Raw genomic sequence first — 20,865 nt, forward strand, 5'->3', positions numbered from 1 at the left:
AAGCAGAACCTACAAAGAGGCAGATGTTGGCTGAATGAAAAAAACCCAAAAAGCCCACTTCTAACATTCTAGCATCAGCAAATGCTCCCTGAATGGCATCCTGAGTACCAAGCCCAGTGCCTGGGAGACAGTATCCATTCATTGAATGAGTAACTGAATGGATGGCCCTTGATCAGGATCCCCTGTTAGAGAAAGGATCCTCTCTGTAAGAGTCTGGACCATGAAGGGGATTGGCTGTGACATCTGCCTCTTGATAAGCATTTGTAGATGATTCCGCAGGTCTGGGTAAACCTGTTCCTTGAAGCACTATCAGCCACTGAGGGCAAGACTGGGAAATTTCAGCACAAAGGTCTGGGGAGTGCAGAAGGGGTGAGAAGCTGGAACCAGATCTGTCCTGGTTGGAGCAGGCACTGTACTGTTTGGTCCAGGCTACAAGGGATAGGTTGAACTCAATTTTCAAAGAGAGAATCCAACAGCATAGGGTGTCTCAGTCTATGATATTTAATATTTGATCAAGATAAAGAAAATAGGAAAATGCCCTTGTATACAAGAGAACGCTTATTTATATTCCTCATTTACCCCTGTCCCTCCAAGTGGCCTTTTGCTGTTAAATGAGCTTCCAATTTTTTAAAGTCAATTTATATTTTTTTGTGGGTCTAAGTAATCACTGCAATCTGAACATACAAATAACATCAATGTGTTTGGTTTCAAGATAAATCCCTCTGCTGTTTTACAGTAAGAGCCAGGGCAAACTTATCTTTACATCAAATGCTGTCAATCACTTTGAAAAATTATGCAAGCAGCAATATTCAATATAAACAATATTAACATACAGGGAATGTGTGAATTTTTCCTTTGTGGGATACAATTTGTCTATGGTAGTTCTTGAACCGTTTTTCTTCCTTACTCATAACCTGCTATCATCCTAGTCTCCCTTATCTATTATCTTGACTGCGACCACCCATGCCAGAACCACTATTATCTCTCATCTTATCCTAAGAGCCTCTTGAAGGCCCCTTTCCCTCTTCAGCCTATTCCTAACACAGCAGTGTGAGTGGGCATTTAAAAAAATCAAAGTTACCGGGCGCGGTGACTCACACCTGTAACCCTGGCGCTTTGGGAGGCCGAGGGGGGTGCAGATCACTTGAGGTCAGGAGTTTGAGACCAGCCTGGCCCACATAGTGAAACCCTGTCTCTACTAAAAATATAAAAATTAGCTGGGCATGGTGGCACACATCTGTAGTCCCAGCTACTCGGGAGGCCGAGACAGGATGATCATTTGAACCCAGGAGGCAGAGGTTGCAGTGAGCTGAGATTGTGCCACTACATTCCAACCTGGGCGACATAGTAACACTCTGTCTCAAAAAAAAAAAAAAAAAAAAAAAAAAAAAAAAAATCAAAGTCATGTCCTGCCTGTCTTCCCTGTGCTTCAAACCTTGCATGGCTTCCATTTTACTGATAGTAAAATTCAGAGTGTTGACTGAAGTCTACACAGCCCTTCATGATCAGTTTCCACTCCTCTTACCTACAATCTCCTCCTCTGTTTCTTTCCCCTTACTCCATTCCACCCATGTGGCCTGCTTGCTGCTTCTTGAACCTACCAGGTACCTATGCCTAAGGGTCGTGGCTTTAGCTCTCTGCCTGGAGCAGTCTTCCCAATGGCATCCTCTGGGTTCACTCCATCTCTTCAAGTCTTTGCTCAACTCTGCCTGCCCTGCCCCATCTAATTCTGCAATTTAGCACCCACCACTGTATTCCTGATCCCCCTTAATTGACTCTGCTTTTTTCCTTCTTCCTCATTGCTTATCATTTCTTAACATACTTTATGATTTACTTATTTATTATATTTATTTTTTATTGTTAGCATCCCCAAATTAAATGTAAACTACACAAGGTCGGGGTCTCTCTTTTGTTCAAGTGCCTAGAACAGTGGTTCCCCAATCTTTTTGGCACCAGGAACCAGTTTCATGGAAGACAATTTTTCCACAGACATGGTGTGGGGAATGGTTTTGGGATGAAACTGTTCCACCTCACAGCATGAGGTGTGTGTTAGATTTTCATAAAGAGCACAACCTAGATTCCTTGCATGTGCAGTTCACAATAGGGCTCATGCTCCTATGAGAATCTAATGCCATCACTGATTTGACAGAAGTGGGAGCTCAGGTGGTAATGCTCACTCACCAGCCACTCACCCCGTGCTGTGCGGCCCAGTTCCTAATTGGCCATGGATGGGTACCAGTCCATGGCCCGGGGGTTGGGGACCAGTGGTCTAGAATAGCATCTGGTATTTAATAAGTACCTAGACCATATTATTGAATTAAGAAGTAAGCAAATGAATGTTTTTGGTGCATATTTTATCATCCAAACCTTTATCATTCATCTGTGAAACGTATCCCTGGCCAGTCCATTTGGTCAACTCCTCATTTATTCTTTGGGTACCTGTTGCTATCTAATTTGATCATCTTATATGCAAATAATATCAAAACTCCTTTTTTGTTTTAACTTGAGAAAAATTATTACAAGATTCACCTATGCAGTTAAACATTTTTCTTTTTATAATTCAGCTCAGTAGGGCTTCAAGATAGCCCCCGAGCCAATCTTTCTTTTAGGTCAATGAAGGCCCAAACTTTCTGACACATTTGCTATTCTTACCCTCAGCATACTGTTAATAACATGAGTTCCTTCTGCTGATAAATTTGTGGCTCTCCCACTTTAACTTAAGCCCTTATTTATTCTGTCTAGACATGGATAACTAGTTACTATAGATCTCTTCCCCAGAAGCCCTTCATGGAGCTGAAGAAAGTAAAGCTAACTTTCAGCATTTTGGTCTTATCAATGAAACCGCTCCAATATCATTAACTTTCACCAGGGGACATACTTTTAATTTTGAAACCTGTAACTTTAGTAAGTAAACTTCAAAACATGGCATGCAAATGTATACTACAGCAGTTTAGTGAATGAAACAATTTAGTAAAGTTCAAATTTAAAGTGGTGAGCAAGGATTGCCTTTATAAGGAAACCATAATATAACTTGGTTTAAAGAGTTTTGCTTGGTTAAAGGAGTAAAATTTTCATGACAGAAGGAGAAATCCCATTAAGATACAACTTCAAAACAATCTGAAAGCTTGGGAAGATAAGTTAATATGTTGCCTGAAAAACTATATAAATATAGAGTAATACCCAAATTTAGTTGATGAATTGGTAGAAGGATGTTTAACTAGACCTGACGAGGAGTTAGAAGAAGAAGATTAGGCAGATTCAAACACAGTATGCTTCAAGATGTGTGTGTGTGTGTGTGTGTGTGTGTGTATGTGTGTGTGTCTGCTAATGAAGAAAACAAGAAAGCATGAGGCTTGAGACCTCAGAACTTTGTATGCAAATACGGCTACAGCTCACACCATGAAGAACTGAAAGCAGTCCTTTATTGAAAGAAGGAAGGTTTACACCTGAATGGACTAAGAGTTAAATGTGGTGTGGGGAGTAAGACACAATGTTTTTCTTAAGAAGGCAATTAATACCTTCTCTATAATAAGTAGTAATCAATTGTTAAGGTAATCTGAAATGTCTCTGAAACCTCAGAACTAGAACAGGTAAAATTGGGTGAATGTCTAGCACAAGAATAAGTGAGTAAACATTTTCCATTTGTTTTAGTCTGTTTGTGCTGCTCTAACAGAATACCTAAGATTGGGTAATTTATAAAGAGTTGAAATTTGTTTCTCACAGTTCTGAAGGCTGGGAAGTCCAAGATCAAGGTGTCAGCATCTTCTGCGGGCCTTCTTGCTGTGTCGTCACATGGCAGAAGGCAAAAGGGCAAGTGAGAACAGAAAGAGTAAGGTAGTTAGCTAGTTGAATGCATCCTTATTCACCTCTTAAAGGCCCCACCTCTTAATATTGGCACATTGGCAACAACTGAATTTTAGAGAGAATTAAGTTTCAACATGAATTTTGGAGGAGATGAAGACATTCAAACCATGGGTTTATAATTCTTTAAATACTGATATGTTATCTCTTATATAATTTAGATTAATAAATCAATTACATTTTGTCTAGTATTCAACAAATTAAAATTATTAGTGAACTCCACTGTGCTAAACACCAAGGCCACCAAGGTGAACAAAAGCAGTCCCTGCTCTCAAGAAGCTTAGAGGACAGAGGAATGTTCAATCATAGTACATATCATTTGAGTGTTTATCTTAATAAAGAAATAAAAATCGGAAGTAGATGGCCTGTAAATTAATGTAGTTTATCTCAATTCTCAGGTCTGTGCAAAGCCCAGTAAGCAGATCACTCAACTGAAAGTCATAGCAGCATCACATACCACTGATAATCACCTGAACTGCAGACAGAGTGACTAAAGAGACTAAAAAGAATTGATCATTCTTGAGAGCAGTGGTTCTCCAAGCATGCTTCAGAGACCAAACTGCATATGAATCATGGCACAAGCTTGTTTAAAATGGATTCTCAGGATCCTTCCCAAGAACTTACTATGTCATATTTACAGTGTTAGGCGCTAGAGTCTTTGTTTTAAAGAATCTCACCAGGTGATTCTTAGTCTGTTTCAGCATCATGCTGTTTGGGTCTAACGCAGAATGACTTTCACACATCTAAACCTATGACACAATCCCAGCACTTTGGGAGGCCGAAGTGGAAGGATTGCTTGAGGTCCTGTTTTCTAGGCTGCAGTGAGCTGTGGTCACGTCACTGTATTCCAGCCTAGGTGACAGAGTTAGGCTCTTTCTCTAAACAAATAAACCTGTGACATGATGACAGACATCAAAATATCCTAAATTTATATTGGCTTATATTCCAGTGACACTCTTATTATTGATTTATTTAGTTCATTGTCAAATATAAGCCAGCCCTTTTCTATATTGCATTTGTATTCTTGGTTGACTTTTCTTTTCCTTCTACTTATACCATTTTATATTTGTAGCTATTAAATTTTACCCTGTTTTTGTAAAAGCGTTAAAAAACCTGGTCAAAGCTATTTTGAATTTACCTCTTTTCTCTGCAGTATTAACAGCGCCATGTGATTAGAACCAGTCACACATTTACTGAACCCATGTCTGTAAAGATAACGACAAGCAAACCTCCTCTCAATCCTCCTCTTCAGACTGATTTCTGCTCTACCTATTAATGACTCTCAGCCATGAATAACATTGGTCTTAGCTTGTAGGACAGTCTCATAAAGAGAAATGACTATTTTCTTTGTATGTAGTATAGTGTTTGGTTTATGCAAACATCTCATTTAAAAAATGCTTAGAGCATAAGGGGTGGGATATAAAGAAGAATTTTTGAACTAGTATTTTTATTTGAAAATTTCTGAACTTCTAGTTGGAATAAGAACAGGGAGTGTACCTTTTTCATACCTTAAAATTAAGAAATAATTTAGGAAAACTCTGGCCGATGATATGAGCCACCTGCAAGGCTCGGGTCTCAAATTCGATCTATACAGAGCTGGGGAAAGTGTTTTCCTCTTTATGAGGAGTTCACTGCCCTTTCTGGTTCAAGTCCTCTGGCCATCAGAACTTCTGGTAAAATCTAAGCCTTCCAGATTTTAAGATTGGTAGCTGTGAAGCTGATATTTTAATTATTAAGGGACTATGCAAAATTTTAACTGCTGCTGCTTTGTTCTGTGCATCCTAATTGAATATTTTCAATTTTGCACTTATGGCCTGGAGCAATTTAATCATCCAGAATACAATTTAATACATTGAAAAAATATTTAAAATGTTCGGTAATGAGTGGGACTAATTGCTATTGTGCCTCACACTGTGGCATGCAACCAATAGATGCTTAACAAATATTAATTTGTGATTGTGACAGGTAGCCCTAGGGGCAGGGAACATGAAATTTTGAGTTAGTTTTCCTTTTCTCTAGTCACCTTCCAATCAGAGATAAGGCACTTTTATACATTAGTTTCACAGTCCACAAAAGGAAATAATTTTTGTTCATCATTATCAACCTAGGATAGAGAAAGAAATACAGAGGAATTAACTTAATAATTGTCTTTGTGTTTGAAGGTGGCAGCTGGCCAGGTGTTCTCAGGCTCAGATGAAGAATTAGAATGAAATGTGTTTGACTGGAAAAGACTGAGTTTGGATGAAGAAATTCTGGAGAGCCCCTTCTGAACAGCTTTTAACTAGGCTCTTGCTTCAGATGGCCATGACAGAAGGTTAGACTAGATCAGCTCTTGTACAGCCCTGTCACTCTAAGTTGACTTTAAGAATATGGTTACTGCAAACACCACATGCTCTCACTCCTAAGTGAGAGTTGAACAATGAGAACACATGAACACAGAGAGGGGAACATCACACACCGGGGCCTGTCAGGGATTGGGGGCTAGTGGGGAGGGATACCATCAGGAGAAATACCTGATGTAGATGACGGTTGATGGGTGCAGCAAACCACCATGGCACATGTATACCTATGTAACAAACCTGCATGTTCTGCACATGTACCCCAGAACTTAAAGTATAATAATAATAATAACAATAATAAAATAACATGGTTACTGGCCAAAGATAATGAGCAGCAAGAGTTGTTCTTTTGCATAGTCCCTTAATAATTATGTAGTCTAGTGATCAAAACACTATATAAATGCCTGAACTCAGAAATGTAGCAACTAAGAGATAAGGTTGAAAGGAACCATCAAAATTACCAGCTAAAAAACTGGCTGATTGTACATTGAGAGCCATAGACTGCTCATGACCTTTGACCCAGAGCAGGGATCAGCAAACTGCCAGCTTCTGCCCTGCTGCCTATTTTTACATCTCTAAGAGTGGGTTTTATGTTTTTAAATGGTTGAAATAAAATGAAAACAAGTTATATTTCATGACACATTGGAAACTAAATAAATTCAAATTTCATTGCACATATACCAAGTTTTATTGGAACATAGACATGCCTGTTCATTTATGTACTGTTTGTGACTGCTTTTATAATCCATCAGCAGAGCTGAGTAACTGAGACAGAGATCATATAGCCTGCAAAGCCAAAAGTATTTACTCTCTGCCCCTTTATAGGAAAAGTTTGCTGTCTCTGATCTGGAGACTCTAACCCAAGGAAGTGGCTCATTAACTGTGGAATAAGCAGTATGGAGAAAGATTGTCAATGTAGTGTTATCTATTATGGAAGAATTAGAAAAACATTAAAGGTTTTCCAGGTATATAGATATTATTGAATCAGTTTTGGAATACACACTCAATGGGGCAATAAAACAGAAGACAATGACTATCTACCAATACTGAAAAATAAAATAGTTATGTTAATTAAAATGGAAAAATAGAACACCAACCTGTGTCACTGTATGATGATAGCCTTTAATTAGTCAATTAATTCAGTTATCCAACAAACATTTATTGAGAACTAGAATATTATTGAGGCATACACCATATATGTTAGATTTTTTAAAACCCTAGAAAGTGTTTATAGTGATTGCTTAAAAGTCATATATTTTGTTGATTTTTTTCATCTCAATTTTTTTTTTCCTCTATGATGTTTATGCTACCTACATATTAAAAACCTTATGGGCAAAGATTGGAAAAAGCAGCAGAGTGTATAAAAGGACAATAAGCAGCTCTCTGTAAGACTGAAGCTGTCTGGTGAGGTTTGCGGAGGGTCCCTGACACTGAGGATAGCAGCTGGTTCTGCTCCAGTAATTTCTGTCTCCTCCTTTATGACGTTTATCTTTATAAAAGAGAAGAGCAGGCTTCCCTTTACAATCTCTCCTGCTTCCTTCCCCGACCAACCCAGGGAGCCAGCAGGCATGAAAAACTTTCCCTCCATTCAATAAATATAAACAAGTTTGTTTACCGTCATTTTACCATCTGAGCAGACCTCAACTGTCTCTCTCTCTCTCTCTCTTTCTCTCTCTCTCTCTCTCTGAAGAGATTTAAATGGTATTCCATGTCCTTCATGTGACTTAGTAACTCACACCTGAGCAAGGTTGAAGTGGGAGTTTTTCTGAAGTAGAATTGGTTCTACAGCCTAGATACTGAACGCCCTGTTCCTCCCCAGTCAGGAAAATGCCATCTGTTACATTACGTCGCAGTCTTTAAAATAAAAGTACAGCCACTCATTAACCTTGCTTTGAATATTTTAAGACATAGAAGGATGAAATTAATAACAAGGGCAGCTGGGCATGGTGGCTTACAACTGTAATCCCAGCATTTTGGGAGGCTGAGGTAGAAGGACAGCTTGAGTCTAGTAGTTTGAGACCAGCCTGGGCAATATGGTGAAACCCCATCTCTACAAAAAATACAAAATTAACAGGATGTGGTGGCACAGGCTTGCAGTCCCACCTACTCGAGAGGGTGAGGTGGGAGGGTCGCTTGAGCCAGGGAGCTTGAATCTGCAGTGAGCTGTGATCGCACCACCGCACCCCAGCCTGGGCAACAGAGTGAGACCCTGTCCCCACCTACTCCCCCAAAACAGGAATAACAAGGGCAACATATTTGTAAGATTACATATGTGATTGGCACAGATACTAAAGGGAAGGGCACTAAGAAATTGTTACGCACATAGGGAATCCAAGGAAAGATGAAGAAAGGAAGTTTAAAAAATGCTAAAATGATCAAATGGGCAAATCCACCCCACCCAGTGTTTGGAGGCTGCGAGGCAGGGATAACCCCCGGTTGGGGATAGGGGGTGGGGCAAGCACGCAAGCATCAACTGTTGCTCTGTATGAATACAGTTTCATTGACTTTACAGACATCCTCTCACTTTACTTCTGGATACAGTTAGGCTGTTCAAAGACAACTGTGGGGATTGAAGAACTTAATTAAATCTAATAAATACTTATTGAGTACCAACAATAGTGGGGTCAAGAAATAATGGAAGACACTGTTGCATTCTGGGCAGCAGGAAGAAGGTTTCGTGGAGGGGATGGGTCATAATGCTACCACGGCTGTGGTTCAGATACGAGATGGTGACAGCAGAGAAGAGGGCCAAGAGGAAAACACGAGACCCATTTCAAAGGAAAAATCCATATGACTTAGTGATTGGTTAGATGGAGGGCATTATTAGACATTCCCTGGGGGCAGAGTCTGTGCCCTTGACATGCCACAATGGTTAATGTGGTACCTACCATGTTTGTAGCCAATGTGCTTTGAATGAAATTGAGTTGAAGGTGATTGTTATGCTGGGAGAAATGTGGTACCATTAACAAGATTACAAGGTAAAGAAATAATGCTAGTGATGTTTTTTTATCTTTTAAAAGAAAGATTATGGGCCTCATTTTGAAAAAAAAAAAAAAAACAGCTTAAGGTAATGATGGTCATTCCAATATCAAGTATCTAGCTAGCTGACTGGAATACTGGGGGAGTGCTTGAAGAGCATTCCTGTATTCATTGAGTATTTCTCTATTTCTTTAGTTTTGAAACTCCCAAAGAATTGATTCTGCTTTCTACTAACTTTTTTTTTTTTTTTTTTTTTTTTTTTTTTTTTTGCGTTGTCTTTGCTTCACTCTTTCAAAAGCAATTGGAAGGCTCTCAGTTAATATGCAAATTGATGTTGTCCATACAAATTGCCTGAATTTGGAGTAACGACAGCCACTCATAATGGGGGATATTTTTGAAATATCCTAATGAGATTGTCTCTGTTGTATTTTCTTTATTTTTCCAGAAGCACTCATTTGCCTTGCGAAGATTTAGGAACATTATAGAAGGAATACAAAGGGATAGGAGGCTTAGTATTTAGCCTCTGATATCAAAATAGGATTTTCAAACAGACAATAGTCATGTAAGCCAGATTTTGCTGAGAAAGAGTTTTCTAAATCTCTTTACCATTAGCTACCAAGACTAAGCTAGGAGGATTCAAATCATAGATTTTTCTTTTTTTTCTTAGTGCAGAGAGTATAGCTCCTCCTCTTAGGACAGCCAGGCTATGGGGGTGGCTAATGAAGGAGAGAAGAGGATATGACATAGAGGAAGGAGTAGGTCTAAGTCTGGCCCTGCTGATCCAAGGAAAGGAAGACAAGGAGTTTGAGGAGGTCAAATATCAAAGTTCTAACCCCTCTTTCCTATGTTAAGTTTGAAAATTCAGCAAGTAAGATTTTAGAAATATTTAGGTGGTTATGTGGAAGCGGAAAGGCATTGGACTCATGTCTTCCTTTTCTGAGGGTTGCAGAGCAGGCTGTGGACCCTAGAAAATGCTCTAGTCTTAGAGCAACTGGTTCCTCCTACCACGAATTTGACCTTAAAGACCCAAATTCTCTGTTGAGAGGTTCCAGAGGTGTAGAGAGAACTTGCAGAGAGCAAGTTCTGAGCACCAAAGATTCAAGCAAATATCATCTGAAGAGACAGTACAAAGGATTGGACAGGACTAAGCTCTGTAGATTACACAAAATATAACCCACTGGCCTCCCTACATTCCCCCAATTCTCAACAATACAGGGACTCATGAGGAAATCTGAAAAGCTATAGTGAAATTAAAAAGCTGCATTTCTTTGTGCACCTAAGTTTATACAATGTGACTGAATATTCTCGGTACCATACAAAGTTAAAATTAGGAATTAAATGAGGATTGACTACAATAAATTATTCTGTTTCTCAGTGTAACTCTAGATCTAGAATAAAGCGGAACTAAGAAACTTGTCTTCGGACATATGGCATTAATTCCTGTGGCTCTAAGTAAGAACTGTCCTAAGCCCTTAATAGACCATTTTCCTCCAATGACATTAAAGCAGGCTTCATAATATAGTGCTATTTTAAGAGTCTTCATGTATTTTCTGAGAGCCAAACAATTGGATTGATTGCCACTACTGAAATCCTTTCAAGTAACAAAGCATTATAAAGAAAATCTGTACAAACATCCTTGAATTATATGCTTCACCTCTTGTTCTTTAATCATCTATTGTCATTACTCTAATTTTTCCCTGTGGTCTATGATTTGCTAATTCTAAGTAAGCTAGAAGAAATTTGCTTTAATTCAGAATCTGATACTTTGTGTTTTGGAATTCATTGAATAAATACTTACCGAGCAAGTTCTTCTTCCCGGTTAGGTATTTGTCTCCCCATCCGTAACCCTGCTTAGCAGTCAGATTGGGGAGATTGAGAGGAACAGCTTTGCCCATTCAATAATACAAGTATAATAAATGTTAGTGTTCATCATTTGTCAAGCATTGTATGTAATTATAATTACTTTATATAAATTATCACATTTCGCCACATAGTAACTCTACAAATAGGGGTTGTTTTTATCCTTATTTTATGAATGAGAAAACTGAGACTTAGAGAGATTAAGTAAATTGGTAAAACGTCATATAGTTAGTAAGTGATAGTGATGAGATTCAAACCCTTCCCTTTAACATGGTTCTTTGCCTCCTTCTGCTATTTTGGGATGATATTGTCGGCTCTTCTTCATGTCCTCCAGAATACAGAGGTCACTTTTAGCCTGAGTTTAGGCCTAGAAAGTAAGGTCGAATCAGAAGCAGAGGTGGGTTGCTCAATAAATGAGTATGTATGTAAATAAATGTGTGTGTGTGTATACATTTTTGAATTTGCCATTGTAATAGCCATAACACTCCTGACATTTTCCTAATAGTTTTGATTTATTAATTTTTAGTTATCTCAAACTTCATCAGGCAGCTGTGCTGTTGAAAAGCCATTCTCAAACAATGGTTGGTGACCCCCGGAGGTCCCTGAGACCCTTCTAGGGGGTTTACAAAGGCAAAACTATATTCTTAATAATACTAAAAATTGTTTTCCCTTTTTAATATGTACAGTGGAATTTTTCCCGAGGCTGCTTGATATGTTCTACTAAACACAATGAATACTGAAGGGATTATGAGAATCCAGCTATCTTCTAATCAATCTAGAGATTTACAAATATTTAAAATAACACCCCTGTTTTCACTATTTTTTTTTTTTGTCAAAGAACTATAGTTGTTTTTCATCAAAGTATTTATGTGGGTTTATAATTTTGTTTTTAAAAGAATTAATAAATAAATATTTTACAAGATCTCAGTTTTAACTTTTAATACAATAAGTATCAATGGATATAATTCACATAAACCAAATATCTTTGAGCTCCTTAGTAATTCTTAAGAGCATAAAGAGTTCCTAAAACCTAACTTTTTGGGACTGCTGGACTAGAGAAAGGAATCCTGGAATTGGCATTGGAAGACTCCAGCCAAGGCTTCACCTCTACCACTTGTCACCTCTGTGATGCGGGTTAAGCCATCTAAACATGCCAACCTTAATTTTTCTCACTGATAGCAGTGACAGGATAGCAGCACCTACCTGCCTCCTAGGTGTAGAGCAAATGCAATAATGTATCCAAAGTCACCCCATTCATGAGAGTCTCTTATAATTTCATTTTATTATTATTATTATTTTTTTTTTGAGACAGGAGTCTCACTATTGTTGCTCAGGCTGGTATTGAACTCCTGACTTTAAACAATCCTCCCACCTCAGCCCCTTGAATGGACATAATATTTGATGGGTAATAGATTCCACTTATTCAGTGTGAAGTATACATTCACCTTAGAATTTTTTAAATGTGTGTTTTACGCATTTAAATGGCAAAAATGTTGAATATTCCAGAAGGACTTTTTGTGGAAAAGTCTCCTAGCCTTTACCCCATCACCCTTGCTCCCTGGAGGTAAATATCCACCCTTGTCCACTGCTGTTTTCAGTTCCTTACGTAGTTACCATCACAATTCTGCATAATAGGCTAATTCCTCTATTTCTGGATGAACATTTTTAGACTGTGTCTAACAAGTCCCTGATGTGAAAGATGAGGATATAACTCATTTGTGTTATATCATCTCCTATTAGATGCTAATCTATGATTTTTAACAGAAATAAAGTAATTTTCAATAAATGGCATTTGCATTGCTATGACATTGTAAATAATGTGGCCTACATGTTCTTCTCTATAGGCTCAAAGCCAAGATTAATCTTTGTGCCACTTGGAGAGGGTTTCCAGCATAAAATACAAATGTGTTTTCAGAATATCCCCAAAAACACTTGTTTTTAATCATTCTGTTACATAGAATCCACTTTCTCTTTTTTTTTTTTTTTTTTTTTTGAAACGGAGTCTTGCTCTGTCGCCAGGATGGAGTGCAGTGGCACAATTATAATCCACTTTCTTTACAGATCTCTCTGTCTCTCTCCCCCTCTCTGTCTATGTTTCCCCATGAATCATGTATCTATCGTTCCAATCTTCTATGTGGATTAGCTTCCAATTTTTGTTTTATGGATACCATATCTTTATCAACAGTCCTGAGGATAGTAATGAAAAATTTTTAACTAGCTCTCTTCTGTTTGCTGAATTCTCCCCATTCCCTTTGAGGGCTGTTCGTTTTGATCCTTCTGTTTTGTGTTGTTGATTTGACTTACACATTTCATGATCCTTCACTGTCTGTTCATACTTAGACACGGGACAAGATATAATGACTGACGGGCTTCTGGGTGATTTCCAACTTCCAGAACTGGGAAACTTTACTCAGGGGTGTGAACTGCCATTCTAGGAGTGTCTGTGTGTTTCCTTTCTTTAGAAAGGAGCGTGGGGACAAATGTCAGGGTGGCCTGTAAGGGTGTTGTTCTGCATTTAAGGGTGAAAGTAGGGGTGATGGGTGCAACTGTTCTCTAAATAGATCTTTAATGAGGTCCCCAGGTTTCAGGTTCACCTTTGAACTTTGCCCTCTGTAACTACAGATTCGGCCTCTCCTGGGAGCCCTGGTGCATCCCAACTCTGGACCCTTTCTTTTTGGGGATATCCAGGGCCTCTTCTGCTAACATGCTCTTTTTCTTTTTCCGGTGTTCAGATACTTGCTGATCTCTTTCATATGCTGATATCTTCTTCACTTTCTCCTTACTCTTACAGGTTTCTTCTTTTTTCTCTTCCTGTTTTACTACTTTCTGGCCATTTCCATAGGGTCTTAGGAAGGAAGGTAGGCAAATACATATGTTCAATCATTATCTTTTATAAGAAGCCTGTGGTATTTATCTTAGAAAGCTATTTTAATCATTGATTGACAAGCCATTGTATCTTCAAATTTTATATTTCAAGGAATTTGGAAACTAAATCCCAATACATTAAAATGTATTGCCCTTACCATTTTTCTTATTTCTTTTTGTTTATTATGTCGACTGTGGCTTATTTATGTGGACGATTAAACTTAAATAGTCTCTTCAAGAATGAATGAAGCAATGAAGATTTATTTAAGCAATACCATAAAACTACTAGACAAGGAAAAATTCATTTGCAGCCATCTCCGAAACTCAAAGAAATATGTGATACATGAGATTTCTATATTAAGTTTATAAATTTTTTAAGTGAACCATCCTACGACATGGAAGGCAAGCTCCCCTGGCTAAAAGCATCCCAGGGAGGAAATGGCCAGGGTTTCATTGGTCACCAAGAGGATAAATACACCCTGCTTAAACCCAGTAAAGGTGAAAAAAATCAGGAAACTTCTTTGCGGTAGCCATGAGAAATGTTAGGCATTATTTGAAGGTCAAACTCACACTTTCAAGGCATTATCACTAACTTATACACCCCTGATCTCTAAATACTACCTTGGTTAAATATTGATCATGCTTCAAGCTCCACTTAAACTGCAAATACTTGACTACATCTACCTATTTTTCTCATTGACATCTTTATTGAGGTATGATTGACATATAATACACTGCACATATTTAAAGTGTATAGTTTGATAAGTTTTCCCATCACCTTCTAAAATTTTCTTGTGTCCCTTAGTAATCCCTCCCTCCCCCATCTCCTTATCCCCCTACCGTTTATTTATTTATTTATTTATTTATTTATTTATTTATTTATTTCTGAGACAGAATCTCCCTCTATTGCCCAGGCTGGAGTGCAGTGGCGAAATCCTGGCTCACTGCAACCTCCACCTCCCAGGTTCAAGTGATTCTCCTGCCTCAGCCTCCCAAGTAGCTGGGACTACAGGCACATGCCACCACACCCTGCTCATTTTTGTACTTTTAGTAGGGATGGGGTTTCACCATGTTGGCCAGGCTGGTTTCGAACTCCTGACCTCAGGTGATCCACCCACCTCAGCCTCCCAAAGTGCTGGGATAACAGGCGTGAGCCACCATGCCTGGCCTTCTCCTACCATTTCTAGGAAACAATTGATCTACTTTCTGGCACTACAGATTAGTTTGCATTTTCTAGGATTTTATACAAATGGACTCATTGTATGTATTTTTTTTTTTTTTTTTTTTTGGTCTGGCTTTTTTCTCTCGAATGATTATTTTGCAATCCAGCCATGGGTTTATTTCCATGTTAGGAATATTACAAATAAAGTTGCTATGAACATTTGCCTACAAATCTTCATTTGTGGGTGTAGGCTTTTACTTATCCTGGGTGAGGTCATACGATAGATGTCTTTAACTTCTTAAGAAATTACCAAATTCTTTTCCGAAGTGGGTGTAGGATTTTGTGTGCCTACCAGCAGCCTGTGACAACTGCAGTTTCTCTACATCCTCACTAACACTTGAAATGCCCATTCTTTTCAATTTTAGCTATTCTCATACCTGTGAAGTGACACCTCATTGTGATTTAATTTGCATTTTCCTAATGACCAATGATACCGCACATTTTCTCAGGTGTTTATTTGCCATATATCTTCTCTTGTGAAGTGTCTGTCCAAATCTTTTCCATTTTTTATGCGATTATTTGTGTTCTGATTACTGAGTTGGAGAGTTCTTTATATATTCTGGATACAAGTCCTTTATCAATATGTGATTTGTAAATATTTTCTCCCAGTCTATAGTTCACCATTTTATTCTCTTGCCATGTAGCTAATTTTATTTTTTTGTGATTTTATGAAAATATTTATGTTTTAAACAATGATAATAGTCATATTTATAATTAGCATATCCAGGAATCTGTTTGTTTTAGAGAGCTACACAGAAAAGCTGAGGCGATGCCAAAATTTTATCTCAATAAACCAACATTTGAAAAAAGCAGGTCACTTCAGCTGTGAGATATGAATCTATAATGGGAAATACAATTCTATGAGATTCACAGAGCTTACTTGTTAAAAATTTAAAAATTACACGAACTATAATTTTAATGGGCTTAAAAAGCAAATTCAATTCTGAGTATAAAAAAAATTATTTTGAGGGATTTTTTTTTTGTTTGTTTGTTTTGAGACAGAGTTTTGCTCTGTCATCCAGACTGGAGCGCAGTAGCATGATCTTGGCTTACTGGCAGCATCTGCCTCCAAGGTGCAAGCAATTCTCCTGCCTCAGCCTCCCACGTAGCCAATATTACAGGCATATGCCATCATGCCTGGCTAATTTTTGTAATTTTAGTAGAGATGGGGTTTCGCCATTTTGGCCAGGCTGGTCTCAAACCCCTGAACTCGTGTGATCTGCCTACCTTGGCCTCCCAAAGTGCTGGGATTACAGGCGTGAGCCACAGCCTCGGGCCAAATCTGAGTTTCTTAAATTGCAAAAAATATTTCAAATGTAGTATTTCTTCTAGCTCTCTCAGTTTCTCTGTCTCTCTCTCTTCATGTAGATATTTTAGCCTAAATTATTCCAATGAAATAATTTATTCAGCCTCTCTATCTTTCAACCTTTTATAGATAGAAGACTCGCAATCATTAGATTGCTCTAGAATATTTGATTATGTGAGTCACATTCAGTAATAATGAAAGGGAAGACTATGAGAGATGGCCCTACACCTTTTACAAGCCCCTCTAAATCCTTAAAGCAGTATCAAAATTCTGCTAAATTTACTTCTGGAATTAAGACAAACTGTAAATGAAGATGTTCAAACACTCTGTTAAAGCCAGCACCCTAGACTTGCTTATGCCTTTTCTACAGTCAATGGGAGGCTGAGCGTCACTGCATAGCTCTACTCAGTAACTTCTTTATCAAAAATCTTCTCCCTTATTTCTTCTCTTCTCAAGTGCTTGCACCAATTAAACATATTCTTCCAAAAATAGTTGAGATGTGCATGGTCTAGATATTCTTGGGAAGTGGCAACTTTGTCCTCTAACATGGAAACACCGTCTCCCCCAGTTGCTGAAGTCAGATAGATACTTGGGCACAGTTTTCTTTCTTTCTTATTCCCAATTCTACCGCCCTGTTCAAGCCTCTGCTGGATGAGGACAGCAGCCTCCCTCTTGTTGTGCCTGCCTCCGTTCTCTTCCTCCATCAGTCCATTATTCACACTTTGCCAAGTGATATTTTCAAAATATAAATCAAACACATTACTTTCCTGCTCAAATATTTGCCATAGCTTTTTATTACCTGAAGAATAAAGTCCAAATTTTTTTTTTTTTTTTTTTTTTTTTTATTATACTTTAAGTTCTAGGGTACATGTGCATAACGTGCAGGTTTGTTACATATGTATACTTATGCCATGTTGGTGTGCTGCACCCATCAACTCGTCAGCACCCATCAATTCATCATTTATATCATGTATAACTCCCCAATGCAATCCCTCCCTCCTCCCCCCTCCCCCCTCCCCATGATAGACCCCAGTGTGTGATGTTCCCCTTCCCGAGTCCAAGTGATCTCATTGTTCAGTTCCCACCTATGAGTGAGAACATGCGGTGTTTGGTTTTCTCTTCTTGTGATAGTTTGCTAAGAATGATGGTTTCCAGCTGCATCCATGTCCCTACAAAGGACGCAAACTCATCCTTTTTTATGGCTGCATAGTATTCCATGGTGTATATGTGCCACATTTTCTTAATCCAGTCTGTCACAGATGGACATTTGGGTTGATTCCAAGTCTTTGCTATTGTGAATAGTGCCGCAATAAACATACGTGTACATGTGTCTTTGTAGTAGACTAATTTATAATCCTTTGGGTATATACCCAGTAGTGGGATGGCTGGGTCATATGGTACATCTAGTTCTAGATCCTTGAGGAATTGCCATACTGTTTTCCATAATGGTTGAACTAGTTTACAATCCCACCAACAGTGTAAAAGTGTTCCTATTTCTCCACATCCTCTCCAACACCTGTTGTTTCCTGACTTCTTAATGATTGCCATTCTAACTGGTGTGAGATGGTATCTCATTGTGGTTTTGATTTGCATTTCTCTGATGGCCAGTGATGATGAGCATTTTTTCATGTGTCTGTTGGCTGTATGAATATCTTCTTTTGAGAAATGTCTGTTCATATCCTTTCCCCACTTTTTGATGGGGTTGTTTGTTTTTTTCTCGTATATTTGTTTGAGTTCTTTGTAGATTCTGGATATTAGCCCTTTGTCAGATGAGTAGGTTGCAAAAATTTTCTCCCATTCTGTAGGTTGCCTGTTCACTCTGATGGTAGTTTCTTTTGCTGTGCAAAAGCTCTTTAGTTTAATTAGATCCCATTTGTCAATTTTGGCTTTTGCTGCCGTTGCTTTTGGTGTTTTAGACATGAAGTCCTTGCCCATGCCTATGTCCTGAATGGTACTACCTAGATTTTCTTCTAGGGTTTTTATGGTATTAGGTCTAACATTTAAGTCTCTAATCCATCTTGAATTAATCTTCGTATAAGGGGTAAGGAAAGGATCCAGTTTCAGCTTTCTACTTATGGCTAGCCAATTTTCCCAGCACCATTTATTAAATAGGGAATCCTTTCCCCATTTCTTGTTTCTCTCAGGTTTGTCAAAGATCAGATGGCTGTAGATGTGCGGTATTATTTCTGAGGACTCTGTTCTGTTCCATTGGTCTATATCTCTGTTTTGGTACCAGTACCATGCTGTTTTGGTTACTGTAGCCTTGTAGTATAGTTTGAAGTCAGGTAGCGTGACGCCTCCAGCTTTGTCCTTTTGACTTAGGATTGTCTTGGCAATGCGGGCTCTTTTTTGGTTCCATATGAACTTTAAAGCAGTTTTTTCCAATTCTGTGAAGAAAGTCATTGGTAGCTTGATGGGGATGGCACAAGAACCACATGATTGTCTCAATAGATGCAGAAAAGGCTTTTGACAAAATTCAACAGCCCTTCATGCTAAAAACGCTCAATAAATTCGGTATTGATGGAACGTACCTCAAAATAATAAGAGCTATTTATGACAAACCCACAGCTAATATCATACTGAATGGGCAAAAACTGGAAAAATTCCCTTTGAAAACTGGCACAAGACAGGGATGCCCTCTCTCACCACTCCTATTCAACATAGTGTTGGAAGTTCTGGCTAGAGCAGTCAGGCAAGAGAAAGAAATCAAGGGTATCCAGTTAGGAAAAGAAGAAGTCAAATTGTCCCTGTTTGCAGATGACATGATTGTATATTTAGAAAACCCCATCGTCTCAGCCCAAAATCTCCTTAAGCTGATAAGCAACTTCAGCAAAGTCTCAGGATACAAAATCAATGTGCAAAAATCACAAGCATTCTTATACACCAGTAACAGACAAGCAGAGAGCCAAATCAGGAATGAACTTCCATTCACAATTGCTTCAAAGAGAATAAAATACCTAGGAATCCAGCTTACAAGGGATGTAAAGGACCTCTTCAAGGAGAACTACAAACCACTGCTCAGTGAAATCAAAGAGGACACAAACAAAGTCCAAATTTTTTAGTGGGACTTTGCAAGGTTTTCCTTGTTGGACTTTATTCTTAAGGTAATAACAATAGGAGAAGAGAGGGAGATAGAAAGAAAAAAAGTTCAGAATACAAAATGAGCAAAGCTTAATGACTGAATGGATATAGGGTTGTGGTGAGGATCCAATGAGATGATTTAATTAGAAGGGATTTGTGAGACATAAAACACTATTTTAAGACTACTATCATATTATTATTCCCACCTGTCTCTCAGTGAATCTCTGAGGATTACTGAATACCAGGAATTTCACTGTTAAGTGGTGTGTTATTCCAGCCTAGGCTCATGAAACCCTGGGACATGGGGCTGGTTGCTACATGGCTCTAGACATTCAGATAAATCTTGAACCCCTGGACACTTTCGTCTGCATCCCCAGTGCTTAGAGGTGTAACCTTGAACAGTCATGCTGCCCAGTGTTCAGTAAGTCAGGGTCATTCTGAGAGAGGAACTGTGAAGGTGGCAGAAGTTCCCCAGGCATCATACATGACTCAGACCCATTCTGCCCCACCTGTAGCTTCCCCTCCCATCAAGGAGCTCCTTGTTTTTTGCCTCCTCTTGTTGGACTTACTGTGAAGGGCTGTGGAAGCCTTTGAGAACCAGAAGTCTTGAGGCAATAGGTTCTAGTCATGAATCCTTTGAATGCAAGGAACAGAAATCCTAGAAACTGGGAACTAGAAAAATCAGCAGCTGGAGCTAGTCTGGAGATCCTAAGGGTCATATGGCCTGTCTCACATCTGCATCTGACAAGGTGCTCTGCTCTTCTGTGCCAGCAGGCTCTCTACTCACTCATCGTGCACAGAACCCTGCATGACACCCTCCAGTTCCATATCTTTCATGTGTGTCATGACTGCTTATCTCCAACGTCCACTAACAACAGCCCTAGTTGTTCATTTCCAGTCCCATATATGCTAATATGAATGGTCCAAATTGTCGTTTGAGCAAGACCCCCAAGTCTAAGCTCACTGACTGGCCTATGGTCAGGTCACCCGGATTAGGTACTCATTAGTTACCCAATTACTTAAGGCCACAAAATACAAGGTCATGTGTTTTGATGCTCACTTAATAGGCACTAGAGTGAAAATTCTTCAAGAAAGCAATGTGACTAGGGCAACGATAATTCACATCCCTAATAACTGAGAAGCAACAGAATGTAGCACTGAAAAGCGTAGACTCTGAAGCCAGACCACCTTGTTCAGACTTGGCTTCACCAGGTAACCTTGGGTTAGTTACTTAACTTCTCTGTGTGCTTTGGTTTCCTCATCTGTTGAATGGAGATTATAATAGTACCCATATCATAGTGTTATTGTAAGGACTAAATGTGTGTGTGTGTGTGTGTGTGTGTGTGTGTGTG

The 20,865-nt window shown here is 38.7% G+C and overlaps 1 protein-coding gene across 6 annotated transcripts in view; it reads left to right on the forward strand.

Annotated features, from left to right (window-relative positions):
- Positions 1–20,865, forward strand: part of SSPN (sarcospan) — a 114,646-nt gene that overhangs the window by 38,121 nt on the left and 55,660 nt on the right. The window contains exon 2 of one of the 6 annotated variants that reach the window (XM_030939064.1): positions 6,024–6,175. The exons of the other annotated variants lie outside the window; for them this stretch is intronic. The gene's annotated coding sequence lies outside the window, so the exon portion shown is untranslated. The remainder of the gene's footprint in view (positions 1–6,023; positions 6,176–20,865) is intronic. 6 annotated transcript variants of the gene reach the window in all.

The sequence above is a fragment of the Rhinopithecus roxellana genome, chromosome 10 (genome assembly GCF_007565055.1).
Source record: "Rhinopithecus roxellana isolate Shanxi Qingling chromosome 10, ASM756505v1, whole genome shotgun sequence".
Classification (NCBI taxonomy): domain Eukaryota; kingdom Metazoa; phylum Chordata; class Mammalia; order Primates; family Cercopithecidae; genus Rhinopithecus; species Rhinopithecus roxellana.